Source organism: Osmia lignaria, chromosome 4 (assembly GCF_051020975.1).
Source record: "Osmia lignaria lignaria isolate PbOS001 chromosome 4, iyOsmLign1, whole genome shotgun sequence".
Lineage (NCBI taxonomy): Eukaryota > Metazoa > Arthropoda > Insecta > Hymenoptera > Megachilidae > Osmia > Osmia lignaria.
Genome location: NC_135035.1, coordinates 9,328,227 through 9,343,461, shown reverse-complemented (window position 1 = coordinate 9,343,461; position 15,235 = coordinate 9,328,227). Strand labels below are relative to the sequence as shown.

The following is a 15,235-nucleotide window of genomic DNA, read 5'->3' as shown; positions in this document are numbered from 1 at the left end:
GAGGAGCATGTGCGATCCACGTGCGGCTCCGCTTTATTAATGTTCGTCTGGTTCATTAATGCAGGTGCAGGAACGTAACGTGTACTCACGCTTCGAGGATTCGACAGTGTGTCGCAGGTATTACAGGCAAACAGGTAAGGGCCCGAAAACATGTGACGGCCAGCCTCCGGGACTCGGTGCAGGATTTGTGTTCGGGCACGTACCACCAAGGACGCGCGGAAGGTGATCGTGCTGCACATGTCGAGAGCTACAAACTCGATGGAGAAAAAAATCGAGGAGGTGGATAACGGCGTGGTTATAACCGGCCTCGCGCGTGTACACGTCCACCTTGTTTCGATATTATTCGAGGATACCCGAATGCCTCTTCTCTCCTTTTCTTTTATTTCATTTTTCATCGTTGAACACCGAGGCTCCGCCGGAATAAACATTCTGGTATCTCTGATTAATATGAATTTTAAACGAATCGTACCTTTTAATCCTCCGTTGACAATGTTCCTTTTCTAACGCGGCGAACTGAAGAAATCTGAAACAATTTTAAGATACTCGTTAAAGCACAAGTGACACTTAAGCGAAATCTTTAATTTGCAATAAAAATAAAAGGTTAAAGGCGATTACAAAAATCCTCCGCATATTTATAATACTATTAACAGATCTGGTTCTCCGTTCACGGCTATAAATCGAATGGTTCGATCGAAAGGTTCGAAGGTGTTCGGATCTCGAATCGGTGATAATTAACGTGGAGCGGAGGCGTGGCCCCCGGGGGCTCGAAGCATCTCGAGGACGATTCGTCTTCGTCCCACGATGCGTGCATTCGCACGTCGTGGCATTCGTTCATCATCAATTTATGCAGAACAATTCAACGACAACGGTGCATTACGGGGCCAACGGCGTAGGTTCAAAGACCTCGAGCCGCGGCTACACCTCGATCGACTCGCGTCCTCCACGCAGAGTACGTTGTTCGATGCTTTTCTTCCTGCTACGAGTCGCGCGAGCTCGTCTTTTGGCTGGCAATTAGCATACGATTGACCCTGTGCCGTGACCCTGCGCGGCTCGCGGCCAAACGATTGAATTAAAATGCGTTTAAAGCCACCCGTCTCGCACGGACGATTTCGAGGCCTCGAGAATCGGTGCCGTTTCCTTTTCGTGAAAGTCCCTCTACATTTGTCGCGCGTTACGACGGACAATGATTTTTTATTTTTATTCTGTATCGTGTTTATTGCATTATTCGAACGGACCTTCGGTAGCTGGAAATAATTCGATAGGTTGTTTTATATTATTTGGAAAACGGCAATAAAACATGTAGGATATTTCTTTTTCCTTTTCTAAATCTAACACATTGAAAGAAGCGCTTTGTTAAAATTGTGACCCCAGTCGAGGCGCAGATTTTTCAATGGTCGATCGTTCGGGAAAATCCAGGTTGACCATGGATCCGTTCCTGGCACGTTTGTAATTCGGTTTTCCCCGTGATTACGGGTGTAATGAGGGATTAACGGACAGTACGGCCACCAGCAACGGCCAACCCCGAATGAAATACACCACCAGTTATCCTGTAAAGGCACTTGAATGCGCCACCAGCAAAGTCGACCCACGTGTTACAGCCTAAACGTGCTTTGAGGGAAAGTTTGCACCTTATGGTGGCCCGTCAATTATGACCTGCTTGGGTATTTTCCCTTCCCGATTGTTCCCAACGAGAAGGACAGTTCTATGGTCACCAAATGTTTCCGATTCTTTTTTTTTTCATAGTCTCTTAACCCTATGGTACCCCGTCGTGTCCCATAGATCCTTGAAATTTTAGCAACAAGTGGTAATTATTGTACTGTTTAATATTAAGTCTGTTCCAATTTATAATGAAGAAATTAGAGGAAGGAATGTTTTTCTTTTGAAATTTGTATAGTTTTCTTCTATTATCTTTTGAATACATTTCTGGCAAATAGAAGAAAATTGTTTTCTAATATATATGATAGTTCAAAATCTGCTAAACATCTGTATATGAATTCGCTCGTTAATAAAATCGATCGTTGGTGTCATAAAAAATAAAAATTATTGAAGGAACAGAGGACAAAGTCACGCAAGGTGGTACGACCGCACCCCCAACAATTTTCACTGTTAATTTCGCTTCATTATAAAAGGGTACAGTTTTACGATCCTCAATATCCCCGGCAATAAACTCATTTATTCTCCGTTGGAACGTAAATTCTTTGCTAATTTTCCGAAGGCAAAATACCAGTACGATAATATAATCGTTGTTCCTTTAATTCCATAAGCTGGAACAAGCCTTTCAAAACGGAGTATTCGAAAACGTTCCTGTCCATATGGGTAACACACCTCGACCACTTCCTTGCCATAAACGTTCGCCGTGACGACAATCCACATGTTTGGCAAACACTCGCGGATACGACACCCCCATGGGTCGGCTATGGCTTGGGAAAGCCGGGATTGGGAGCCGGCATATGGCGACAGGCCGAGGCTAAACCGGTAGCAGGTGAGTTTTGTCCGAGGCACGATGGGAATGTTGCGACTACCTGTCAGCTTACCTTCACCCACGAGCCTCCCGATGGACTCTCGCCATTGTTCCACGTCCAACGAGTGCTATTAACTGCAGGTAGGAAGTGTAACGACCCGCTTATCAGACTGATAATAAATTGTTTCTATCGCGAATTCCTATCGAATCGTTATGACGGGGGCTCGATAGACCCGTTCCGCCCATTTGCTTGTTGCACGGAATCGAAGGGTGCAAACTGTGGGATCTAGAGAAGCTAATAATAAAAATAAATCTTGAAGATAAAGATATTTTTGAAAGCTGTCTAAATATTTTCTCATGGTTTATAAACGACCTTTTTTAAAAAAAAAAAATAAATCGTTTATCGAAATTGTTTCGACAACGTCTGAACCGGTCGTTCCAAAAAGCTCTGTTTACATTCGAATCATGAAAGTGAGATCGCCTCGATAGGGGGACGACTTTCACGAGATCTTTCGGCCGATCTGTCGTCGGAGGTTTTCCGTGGCTGGTTCACGAGCTCGCCACGGATTCTCTTTCCTTGAAATCCAGGACGTACATCGATCTCCAGCACACGTTTCACCAAAATCGTACGGGGGTATCCGACGACACGGCCTCGCTGCCCGTTCGGTCCATAAATCTCTCGGGAGGTGATTGTGGCGCCACTCGCGTCACAGATCGCGCGACCGATTCTCCGTAAGGTAAACTGGATATATCGGCTTGTTTCCACCGGCCAAAGAACCGCCGGCCGGAGAGAAATTACACGCTGATGCCGACGTCTATTCGCGTTAAACGAAGGGGATGCACTTTCCGACAAGAAACGAGAAAATATCTTGGCGGATCTGGTGCGTTTTTATTGACCGCGATCGGCGGGATGATAGCAGTGTGGTTGGTGATTGCGATGACCGAACAGGAACCATCTTCTCTTCTTGGTTAGTTCTGTTTCGAAATAGAATTCTGGGAATTCTAAGGAATCTAGGGAAAAATTCTGGGATATTTATTAAATTTAATTTAACATACAAATGACGATTCAAATGATAAGTTAAAAATTAAGTCACAGTCCTCCCCAAATATAAACCTCCCCTATTTCATTGGAAATAAAATTCTGAGAAATCTGCATCTACGAAGAATCATCTAAATCATTAATCACACTTACGATTGAATCGTGTTATCAGCACTTTTACTATTTCTTTCTTCACAACAGCGACCTTCGCGGCGGATTTCGGTCGCGTAGCGGTACCGGTCCCCGTGACACAAGTAATATCGATCCTCCTCCATCCGCGTCGATCTCTCCGAATTATCCATCCTCCTCCTCCTCCTCCACCTTTCGAACAGTCGCATGGCACGCGTGTGTATACGTGGATCGCAGGAACGGCGCCTACGCCTGGCGCCAACAGCGAAAGAAAGTGCGACCGGGGTCGAGAGGAAAGGTCTCTCTCTCTCTCTCTCTCTCTGAATGATCGTCGTGCTCGTTTTTACGCTTCTCGGCCGAGATGCGGGTGAGATTCGGGGCGAGGACGCGAGGTCCCCTGTCTCGTCCCGGAAGCGAGAGGACGGCCGTATCGTATCCCCGATACGCTCGGGAACACCGGGGCGTACGATGTACCACGCCGATGTAATTTGTCGTCAAGTTGGCCATTACGCGTGGTCCGCGCGGATGAAAGATGTTGGAAAGCGGACGGCCGAGCGACCTCTACGTAACCGGGAAATTACGAGGCTCGCCAGAGGTTGAGGAGGGTTGACGCGGGTAGGTGGAGCGAGACACTTTCGTCGCGGATGCAGAAATACAGGGTGCTTCATAAAAAGTGGAAGAATTTTGATGACGCTCTTTTCGATTCTTGAAACAAAATCTAATTGCTAATCAGCTATGGTTTATTGAAATATCAAAAATGAAAATTCGTCCGAATCTCCTTGGGACAGCCTGTAGCTACGATAATGCGAGGGCGTTTACGAAAGTCCGATGTCCCCTTTCGAACCGTGGCAACTGATTTACACCGCGATAAAACGTTTTCAGAGATTTCATATATTTAAAGTCGAACGTTGAAGAGGGAAAAGAGGGTAATCGTCCTCGTCGTAATTCAGGAAATTCGTCCTCGTTACCGTGCGCCGCGGATAACTCGTTAAATTTAATTACCATCGATAGGCTGGTACGCGGCGGACGGAGGATTTTTGTAATTATTAACGAACGGGCCGCGAAGTCGAAGCATAAACCGGGATGAAAAATGTCCGTCGGCGAAGCAGTTTTCCTGGAAACGATCGATGCACGAGCCACGGCGCGCCGAGGGGCTTCCCACTGATTTACCGTCTACCAAGAATAAAATGGCCGTTAATAAGAAAGATTTCCGTTTCGGCAACTCGTAAAGTACCATCTTAACGTCCCCTATATCGCGGGTAATATTCGGGACAGGTAACGCGCGTACCTACTCCCCTTTGTACGAAGATGTACTCGCAGAAATAAGCATGTAAGTTACGATCGTTCGGCTCTCTCGTTCCCGTGGCTTTTGCAAACGGATCCACGAGAGCGACGAGAGAGGAGAACTCTCTTCATTCCACGTATTCGTGTCCGACGTCCTTTTAATTGAGCGGTTTAACGCGCCGTCGTAAAGATTCCACGGCCTGCAGCTGCGTCAATTCGATCGCTCCTCTTTTCGCGTCCTCGCGATTTTACTTTTCTCTCTCTCCCTCTCACGCCCCGTCATCTCCGAGGACCCGCGTGTACCGACCCTGTTTTCATGTTTTCTCGAGCTGGAATAGTCGTGAAGGAAGCACGACCCGCTAAAAACCAGATCCATGAAACCCGAGCACCACCATCGTCCCGGCTTCCGCAGACTGCGAGCTTCGCCGTGCTGTGTTGCACGCGGCAGGTGCATGGCCCACATATTCGGCATAAAAACTGGTAACCTAAGGTAACCGCAACCTGCCACGGTTTCAGGCTCCTTCGCTTATGCACGCGTCAGGGATCGCGATATTTCATGCTGATTCGTGCTCGATTACAAATCGTTGCCTTATACATTCAGCAGAGACAGGTTTTCACCAAGGTTCGAATAATTTAAATTGTTAATAGACAAATTTCATCTATCCGATGGTAGGGTCAAGCGACACTCGCCCTTAACCACGAAGCGCCCAGTGACGTAGATTATCCACGCATCCGTTTCCGGAGCAGCGAAACCACGACGTGTCACCTGTTCTGGAAGTGCCGTGAACCGCTGAACCGTGACGTGGCCATGGGTGCAGCCCGATAAGAAACGCACGCAGGGGCTGGAACTATGTAAAAAAAAAAAAAAAATAAAAGGGCTGCAAGGAAGTAGCCGGCGATTCGCAGGTGACGGACAACCGGGACTTAATCGATGCTGAACCAAGCGACTTGGGGGCCTAGGTGAGTAGGAAGGAAGTGAGGTCACCGGACCTTGGCCCACCTCGGTCACGAAGTGTAGCAGGTGTAGAACGTACGCGTGGGGAGCCACTGACACCGCTAATATTCACGCACGTTACCTGTGCACCGTTCCGAACTGATTATCGTAAACAGTCTATTTTCCATTAATACATTTCATAACGCGTGTATTTATCATGAATTTATCCAGCGCGAACCGCAATCAATCACCTAAGCAAGAAAGCCGAGCAGCCGGCGCGAAAATGAACGCAATTAACACCAGGCGACTCTGTAACAAATATAGAGATCAATAATCCGTAATGCCCATCGATTAAACGCGTTGCGTGATGCCGTTAAGTAGGACAACCGCGCCTGGCCGATCCGTAACCGGCAATTACCGATCGCGAGAGGAGAGGAAAAAAATGGAGCAAAACCTTAAACGTTTGCAAAGCGGCGCGATACGGTAGCGAAAGAAGCGAAAGCGTGCCGAATAAAACGATCGCGTCCGACGGTTCATGAGGCTACACGGCGAAGATTAGTTTCTCGTTTCATGCCACGGTTCCCTTGGGCCCTTCGAAGGGAGACGGATAAATGGAGTACGCGGCAGCTTGGGCCGGTAGCTCATCCGTGAGCCAAGGCACGCGCGAGACTGGCCACGCATACACTTGCAAATGTACGCGTGTGTTGGCCCTCTTAGCGTGCAGAGCAATGCGAGTAAGGGAGATTATATCATCAATGTCGTTACTGAATTACGCGTGTCTGCCCTGTGGGGCCGAGGCGCGGAAGAAACTCAGCAATGTTTCGTGATTTTTTAAAAAATTCTTCGACAACGTAACGTTTTGTCGTCCACGCAGGAAGCATTAAATTATCGTTCGTAGATTTTCTGAAATTTTACTGGAAACAAGAAACTACCGAACGAATGCGCGTCGAGCGTCGAGATCGCCCACCTAACCGCCGATTCCTCGCAAATCAGGCGAGATAATAGTTCCTAAGTGTCCACCTATAACGTCCTCTTTGTCTCTTGCTCGCGGTTTTATACGAGAGGCAATAATTATTTCGTAATACCGGGTAATGGCGAGGCTGTGGCGAGAATTTATCGCGCGTGTACGTACACGGCATGGCTGCCGGAATCCTCTCGAGATCGTAATCCGCCGGTTCGGGCAGGCGAGACGCGGACGTTTAACGAATGGTTTCCTCATTACTTTCCACGGGGTTCGTATAAATAACGAGAGAATAGCTTCATCTACGGTGGTTCAACCTCTGGCTCTCGCGTACAATTTCCATTGGGATCGGGTAAAGGAAACCGCGGATTTATTTTTCTCCTGGTCAGGGAAATTATCTTGATAGTAATTTTATTTATTTATTTATCTGTTGCTTTTTGAATTTTTGACAAATTAATTTATCTATTCGAGTACCTACATTCTTATTAAATTATATAAATTTATTTAGGACAAAAAATTGTGGCATTATATTATATTTCTTACGCTTTTACCAAAAAAGAAATACCAAGTAATAAAGCTATACTATCAATAATAGGTAAATATACCTTAATTAAAGAATGAGACTGGGCGAACGGCGCGTCGGGAAAAAATAGTTAATTAGGACGAGTTAATTGTGCCTAACCGTTGAACGATAAACGTCAGAAATTCGATATCATGGTGGCTGCATAATCGCGCGAGAAACCGGACTTTCTCCGTGCCGGTCGAATTTACGAGAGATCGTTCCGGACAAGCCCGAGAAGAATCGTTACGAAGCGGTAGGTAACACGGCAATCCGGCTGATAAGCGGCACTCTATCGACACTCTGGACACGGGTTTCGAGTTCTGTAATTGGAAAAACGCGGTGAAACCTCCCGTGATCGCGAGCCTCGCTTGCGAAACTGTTCCGACCAGACAGAAAGACCGAGAGAGAGATAGAGAGAGAAAAAGAGCCTCGCGATAAATGCACATCGAGATCCGTTCACGATGCATTCTCCTGTTACCTGCTGCATGAAATGTAATGTACAGGGTGTATCGTAACGTGTGTACTTTAAGGGTGAGCATCGGACAAAAATCTCCAGTTAAGATTACGTGACAAGCCTTTTATTCGCGGCCTCGGGATACATTGGCAATTATCGTTCTACCTCGTTACCTTTTTCATATAATTGTTAAGAGCACGATTTATAGTAAACTGTCATTACGAGTTTCAAAAGGAATCCAGAAACCTTGACGAATCAAGCAACACTTTCTCGCATAGAATTACTAACTATTCGAAGAGAGAAAACCACCCCTTAAACGATTCTAAAACCACAAGTAACGCTCGTTCGCATTATGGTTCACAGTTCAAGCAAAGCTAGCAACAAATTTTCAAATCTTTCATCCGCGATCCGATCGATGCTGCATAGCAGCGTTCACCTCGAAAAGCATCCCTGAAGCTGCACTTTGCAACAAAACAAAGGAAGAAGAGATAGCAACGCGAGAAAGGGTGATCATCATCGTACGAGAGCTTAGTGTACACTGACCTTGAATGACCGGCTTGGACGATGATGATGATGATGATGATAATGACGATCATAACCAGGCACCACCGGCTCGCACTCGGTTCTTCCTTTATCCGAGTCTGGTATCGGCAGCCTGGTTTGCCTCGGTAGCGAGCAAAGTGATGAGGCGTGGTCGATCACCTGGTAGCCACCGGGTTCAATCCAGTCCTCCGTAAAGGGTTACGACCCGTGCGACCTTCGATCGCAGCTCGATAGAGCTATTTCGAAGGCGTAGAGAAGGTATCCCTGGATCGACGTGCTCGCCTCTAAAGGTCTCCTTATTCGGGCCTCCGTGTAATTCCCTCTTGCCACAGCAACGGTAGTTACCGCGGGTATTTACAGAACGAACGTCCACGTCGAACCGCGTTCCGATCCGGGGTTTATTGATCCGAGAATCGATTGGACGTTTTGGTAGCACGCTATTGAATTTCACAGCACTTTTCACAATTTTTCTCTGGGTAATTCGAAGATGTCCAACGAGACGAGTCACTAAATGTGTACTAATTCGGGTGTTCGACCGAGTCACAGCACACATACCTCGACCGAAGCGTCTGAAGAACTGAAAACAAATGTGCGCCGACCCTGTCTCGCGCACGCGAATTTGTTTACGTCTATTGACTCGTCTCGTTGGCGGATTATAGAGAGCTATGTAGAAAAACTACGAATAGCTACGAATATTCCATCGAGGAATCGAAAGGCGCATTTAAGAAAACAGCGGCGAGTTTGTCGAAGGCATTCATAAATCGGGTTACAAACGTACAAATCTTGTGCAAGCAACGGAAGAAAAGAACGATCCAGAATGAAGGATCGAGAAGAGTTGTTTGAGAAAACAGAGGAGAGTTAGAAAGATCGCCGTATGTCGGCGGAAACGGTCGAGTGTTTGACCGTGGAAGATCGTCGAATCATCGTCGAGCCACCCACCTTCAAAAATACCCGCGACGAGAGTGCTCGAAACGATCCTACCAATATCGGAACGGAACCATTAGTCCCGCGGGATCGACAAAAGAACGAAATCGATCCTGCTCGAAGGTAATAAAGCGATCTGTGCCAGATTCGAGCGACAGCAGGCGTCCGCGAGGAGGACGCGTTTTGTCGCGCGCACCTTATGGCCTGACGGTCGAATAGCTGACGAGTCATGGGGCACAACGTACACTCGTCTTAATTAAACTTATTTAATTAAGTGCACCGTGACCGTGAAGCCGTTGTCACCGATGCGTTCGTCGGAATATCCTTTGTTTCGCAAGCCTGACGGTCGCGGTTGCTTCCATTACCAGGAAAAGAATATTTACATACGTTTGCATAAGCGCGACTCATTCGTTTGCGTGCGGCAATCTGTTTGCGTTTCACAAAGATATTTTAACGGCAATTGAAATCGATGGGACGAATCAATTTCGAAAATGCTTGTCTTGCGCCAACGAAGATTCGTGACCGACCCCACCCGCGATATTACCGAACGGAACGACCGCAGCGTTTGGAAATTATCCGTCGACCGAAGTAGCAGTTTACGCCCATTTTAAATTGCCGTTACAGAGCCGGCTGGATTACGCAGTCGACTGAAAACAACGAAATGCAGATTATTTATCCCGGGTTAGAGACACGGACGTCGCCATAGGCAGGTCCGACTTGCGACACCTGACTCGCCGCCACGATAATATCGGACCTGTCAAAAATCGCTTTCTAAATCGAGGCTAGGTTACTTCATAATGTAGCATAAACAAAATTCTTTGCATACACGAATAACGGAGACATTTAACGAAGTCTGGATTCGAGGGTAGTTTCCACCCTCAGCTTATGTCTCTGGTCCAAAGAAAATGAATTTTTCAGATTGCAATAGTTTCTATTGTATGCGAAGATTTCCAGGTAATCAGCGCGGAAGTCGACCAGAACCCCGCAATGAGCGATCACGACGAGAAGAAGAAGAGGAACGAACGAGATGCTTACGTCAGTTTTCTGATCGTGACTGGCTCCACCCTGCGTTACCGACCGAGAGTGGCCAGACCGTGCCATTATTACCCTATTATACCTTGCATAACAGTAACAGTGAACGAAGTGAGCTATTACACTGCTTCGTGGGGGTGGATGAAAGAAAAGAGGAGAAAGGAGGCCGTCTAGGCGGTTGAACGCTGAAGGGTGGAGGAGGAGGGGAAGGAAGAGCCGCCGTAGGTCGATGCGCCCACGGAAGGTGTTACAACAAAAAATCATATCGCTATTAATCAATATTTTTGATTAAGAGATTTAAAATTTTCAACCTGAAATATCCAAAATTTCCAAAAAGTCCAATCACGAACGAACCTCGTACAAGAAGAGGCAACGGAGGATCAGCAGCTGGACGATCATAAATCCTGCCGATGGATCGATGTCTCGGATCGCGCAATAATCGTCTTCCGACCTTTTCGACCCGGCAGTGTCGTCGCGCGCGTATGATAAAGTGGCACCGCGAGTCGAGCAGCACGAAATTAGGCAGCCCTTCGAAGGGGCAACGAATCAATGGGTCATTAGAGGATATGACGAGAAATTAATTACCTCATGTAAATGACAAAAAAGAATCTGTTGTCAGTTATTAATTGCCCCGATGGAAGATCCTAACGGTCCTAGACGGCCGGGTACACCGTGGCTTTTTCCTTTGCCCGGCCAGTGGTATTTCTACGGGGGTCGTGTATCTCTCGCGTGTCAATGAAACAACGAAACTTACCAGGTCGGCCACGAAACGTTTCACATTGTCGTATATACACGGTCGACCGGATTCGTGGCGTTCCAAATCGGATCGGAGATCTGTTCCCGATCTGTCGTGGGCGACTTTTCGTCGGACCACCTTCTCCTTTCCTCTTGCTTCCTCAATCTCCGTCTCGTACACGCTCGCGAACGCGGCTGTGTGCGCGTAGATATCACGGAGACAAGAAGAGGAATTCGAAATCGGTCCTCCCACCTGTCACGAACCAGACCCCGTCACGATACATCACGGTATATCTACGGATAATCAATTTATATCGACGCCTCGAATTCCTATCGAAAACGATGTCTACAAATAGGGGGGGCACCGTGGTGGAAAACTTGAGAAATATGATAAAATTGATTTGTAAGTAGTTAAAAATTAAAATCCCCCAAAATGTCCGAAGATTCTCAGCTGTTCCCCGAAGGTAAGAAAAAGGAGCTGTTCTCGTTCTTCCTTGCTTCCCTGTGTTCGTGATCATTCGAGCTTCTTTTTTCCCTTCTTTTTTCCCATCTCCGATCGTATTTTATAGATTCACCTGGACAGCTTTGTTCGAGACACGAAATAATACTTCCACCACGGGACAATGAAACCTGTCGTCGTGTTTATCCGTCCAGCGAGCACGTTCCTCCGCGGCTCTTCGCGGTCATTAGAAGCTGAAGAGGAATTTCGGTGGTGTGATCTATGACCCGGTCGCACAAAGAAAGTGGATCGCCTGGGAAGAACGATCCATCTCGTCCAATGCCGTGCGACTAACCTGTTTTTGTAGATTTCGGATCGAGAGATCGTGCAGAGATATTTCTTTATAAACAGTTATCACGGATAATGCGTGCCAGTGAAAATCGTTTGATCCATTGTCCTCGTAAATTTTTAGATACTTTTGTGCCTTGAGACGAAGATCGCATCCTGTTACCACCCAGGCATCAATCGGGATTAAGATCAGCGACACCTGACCTGTCGTCGAGCACCGGAACAGGAAGCAGCCACGAAAAGAGAATCCCTTGTCGTTCATTCAATCCTGAAACACGTGTGCGTGAACTGTGCAACACGTGCGACGAGGCTGAATCCGAGAATCATGTATCAACGGATCTGTTCATTGATCGAATATTTTCGTACATCGATACACGATCGTACACGGTTGTTGAACAAGATACACGGAATTCTTGGCTGCTTTTTAATTGAAACGTTGCCGGACGCTCTTGGAAATAACAATATTTATACGAACGCCCACCGCTCGAGCACCTACGGCGAAAAATAAGTCAAAAGAGACAGGCGAACGGTGATCAACTCGTGCAGTATCGGGTATGTAAATCCGAGGATCATCCTCGGCCATGATCTCTACTCTCCTTCGAGAAATTAGCCTCCGATGTTCGTGAGACGTGTCTCGTGTGGGTAAAGAGTACGATGAATTCGTAGAATGGAACGGATGTTTGGCGATTCGAATGGCTGGCAGGTGCCGCGAGGTGGGCGTCGTTTTACGCCAAATTCGAGACGAAACGAGAATTCCTGTTTCCTTTCTCACGGCCAGGAATTCATTCACCTCTTTCTCTCTCGTTTTAATTTTCATTCCCATCTCAACAATCACTTCCTTGTACTTAACTTTAGGGCACATGAAATCATCGATTTTATATTCCGATAGTATTCGACAAAAAAAATAATATGTAACAAGAGTCTGCCCAAAGTAAAGTTCAACCCATAACTTGAACTGCTGTCTGAAGAAAGTTTTTACGGAACGTTAAAGGTTCGAAGATCACGAACGAGCACATATGGAGAGACGATGAAGCGGATGAAGGGTCAGGGTACTTCCTACACGCGGTGCCTATGGGGTACACCCATACGCACGCGATTACGTGGGCACGACGTGTGGGACATCATAGAAGGAGCACGAGGTAACGCACCACCTGTTGGATCCTCCGGGGGAGGGTCGTAGGGAATGTGCCCAAGAGTAGTGGGAGTAGATGGTCAAAAGGGACGATGGAAGAAAAAGAGAAAGAGGAGGAAAGAAAACTTGGATGTGTTCCACCATCGTTCCTGTCTCTCTTCTGACCATCTCCGGCTTATCCGCTCGTTCTCTCGGTTCCTTTTGCATTAGTCATCGTTGCCTTTCGCAATACTTATTATCTTCTTAAACGAACCGGCCAATGGTGGAAGCTGGCGGCTTCGGTAATTGGCCACGATGCGCTCGTGGATAAGCAAAAAGTTCGCCTCCAATGTAAATCTTCCTTCGCGGTCGAAAGTGTTCGAGGGTGTGTTTCTAAATTAAATCTGTCCGGCAATCATTCTAATTAAAGGGAATTTATTTTCATCCTTCGATCGCCCTCGAATACGCTTGAATTGAGAAATTTGCAACAGAGGGTACGGAATATTCATCGTTCGAAGAGCCTTGAAAACGCTTCTCATCGAGCGAAGTTTAACGACCCTGAACTCCGCGAAGCTGACCAAATTCGGACGGTTTCTCGGACGGAAAATTTCCTCGCGGAAAAGGAGAGGGAAACTGTTTTTCCATTGAATGGCAGGAAGCGAGAGGTGTAGCCGAGGTTCGTCTTATTAAAGGAAATATATTAATGTCGAAACACGTTACATCGTACGTCTGCATCAACCTGTCGTGTTTCGCACACGCGCGAACGCTCGCTGCCCTCGAGCATCGTACGCGGAGCGATCGCCGCGGACGTGGCCACGTAAAGCGTACGATTACGCATCGCGCTGGCTCGTCTTCCTTTAACGAGCGTTATTCAATAATATTCAAATATAATGAGTCCCTCGTAAACAGCATTAATGAACCGACGAATCGATGCCGTGGCATTAATTACAACGTAATGAGACGAGTAATTGTCGAGGATCGTGAAGCGTTCGACGAGTTAATCGATTGAAACGTCCGCGTTTTTACCGTCTCCTTTGATCGATATCGAGAGAGTACCCATCGATCTTGAGCCTCTCGACGTGGCGAAAAGATTTCTTGGAAATTCATCCGAGGGAACGATCTTCAGGAATAAATGACTCGAATAATTTACGAAATTTTTCTTCTTCATTCGTTTGCTTGCTTCTACGACAGAGAGAGAGAGAGAGTGATTCATCGTCGAGGAGATGACTCAATTGAACTTTGCATGAAAATACGAAGTATTTGTGAAAGATTAGTGACGGGATACGAGTTCTATGCCTCGAAAGGAGAAAAATATGTTTGTCGAGATGCGTGAACCGAAATGTTTGCATTCTGAATCATGATTGAACGATAGCGACAAGTGGTCGGTACGTCTATCGCGACGTTTGTATAATCAACGCGTCAGGTGCCAGTGTCAGATATTGAAACGGGGAAATTATCATTGTTAACAGTGTGAGTATCATCAAAAGAATGCTTGTATAACGAGTGTGAAAAAGGTATCTAAACATTCTCTATCAACTATCGATGTTAAACTTCTTCGTTCCTCGTTGTCAAATTAAGATTGAGACTCTCTTCCTGGTCCGCCGTCCGAGGGTGAAATATTACATTGGATGTACAAATGAATCCTGTGCCTTTTCATTCTTTTTAATTAAAAATTCGCAATATAAAGGCACCGAATTAGTTCGTACGCTCAATAACACAGTATATATCAGGACCAGCAATTTTGCAGTAAACGGAAGCCGCAAACCAGCATCAGGAGGAGAAGCGATCAGCGTGCCAAGCGCGTCGAGATGACAGGATATCGCGGTGAAACAATGAAGCCCAGGCTGTCGGAGTAAAATCGCGTAGCAGCCTCGCAGGAAGAGGAAGAAGGGCGAAGAGGAGGTACCCTCTCGATGGTACCTGCACAATACCTGCACGGCGTGGGCGCACGAACCGCCTGGCCGCGTCTCAACCTGCTGAAACTCGTTCCATGGCGGGGTCTGACGAGTCTTCTCTGTGCACCAGCACGTACCTCGGCTTCCGAGGCCGACGAGCCTACCGGCTTGAATCTGCTTCGCGTTCAGGGAACAGACGTAAAGGTAGTGAGAGGAATCCTGGTTGGCCCGATGCGACGGAGGCATATAAACCAGGATTATCGGAGACACCCGGCGTCGTAATTCTCGCAACCCGACGCCTCGATTCCGGTCAAGTTGAAAAGAAAAAAAAAAGAATTGTATCTCGTTCCATTTCCTTTCAGTTTGTCATATTCGGGAGTTAAA

General features: G+C 46.9%; 1 long non-coding RNA gene across 1 annotated transcript in view; it reads right to left on the bottom strand.

The window, feature by feature from the left end:
• Positions 1-337: 337 nt before the first annotated feature.
• Positions 338-15,235, bottom strand: part of LOC117603460 (uncharacterized) — a 167,744-nt gene continuing 152,846 nt past the window's right edge. The window contains exon 3 of the long non-coding RNA XR_004581229.2: positions 338-523. This is a non-coding gene — a long non-coding RNA (uncharacterized LOC117603460). The remainder of the gene's footprint in view (positions 524-15,235) is intronic.